Genomic DNA, 1,400 nt, shown 5'->3' with positions numbered 1-1,400 from the left:
TTCTCAGATCTTCCCAGAATGAGAGTGTTAAAAGGAACACAAACATGTACTCCTAACCTGATAGTGTTAAAACCACGATCTAGCCCCACTGGGCCCCCTAAATATAGTAAGATCGTACCTTTATTTCAGTCTGCTGCTGGCTCTGCCCCTGATCTGCCTACTTGGCTGACATCAGAAGTGGTGGATCTGAACCAATCACAATGCTTTTCCATAGGAAAGCATTGGATTGGATGAGACTGTCAAGGAGGCAGATCAGTGGCAGAGGCAACACAAGCTAAACACAGCCCTGGCCAATCAGCATCTCCTCATAGAGATGCATTAAATAAATGAGGAAAGTTCAGTGTCTCCATGCAGAAGGTGGACACACTGAATGGCAGTGGTGTACAGTGTGCCCCAGGAAGCACCTCTAGTAGTCATCTGAGGAATGGCCAGTGAAGGTATCCCTAGGCTGTAATGTAATCACTGCATTTTCTCTGAAAGGGGGGTGGGGGGAGGGGGAATGATAGGATGATATATGAGAATACTACTGGTGTAAGGGACATAGATTGCTCTGAGGCATAGATAAGAGGAATTGTAATATGCCAACAAATTATCCCATCTAATTTGCATTTAAGTCATGTTAACGCTATACTAACACACAGTCTGTGATACAGTTATAGTCTATAGAACATTGTGAGAATGTAAACTGCAGGTGAGCTTTGTACACTTCTGAAGCAAAAGTGTAATTTGTGATAAATCTGGTTCACATTTGCCACCCAACCCTTGAATCACAGCAAGACTAATTTTAGGAATATTACTTATAGGGACACTATAGTCACCTGAACAACTTTAGTTTAATAAAGCAGTTTTGGTGTATAGAACATGCCCCTGCAGCCTCACTGCTCAATCCTCTGCCATTTAGTAGTTAAATCCCTTTGTTTATGAACCCTAGTCACACCTCCCTGCATGTGACTTGCACAGCCTTCCATAAACACTTCCTGTAAAGAGAGCCCTATTTAGGCTCTTTATTGCAAGTTCTGTTTAATTAAGATTTTCTTATCCCCTGCTATGTTAATAGCTTACTAGACCCTGCAAGAGCCTCCTGTATATGATTAAAGTTCAATTTAGAGATTGCGATACAATTATTTAAGGTAAATTACATCTGTTTGAAAGTGAAACCATTTTTTATTTTTTTTCATGCAGGCTCTGTCAATCCTAGCCAGGGGAGGTGTGGCTAGGGCTGCATAAACAGAAACAAAGTGATTTAACTCCTAAATGACAGTGAATTGAGCAGTGAAATTGCAGGGGAATGATCTATACACTAAAACTGCTTTATTTAGCTAAAGTAATTTAGGTGACTATAATTTTTCTTTATTGTACAAGCACAGCCTTTTAGTGGAGCCCCAAAACAAGCACACAAA

This window comes from Pelobates fuscus, chromosome 5 (assembly GCF_036172605.1).
Source record: "Pelobates fuscus isolate aPelFus1 chromosome 5, aPelFus1.pri, whole genome shotgun sequence".
Lineage (NCBI taxonomy): Eukaryota > Metazoa > Chordata > Amphibia > Anura > Pelobatidae > Pelobates > Pelobates fuscus.
This window is presented reverse-complemented; position numbering follows the sequence as displayed.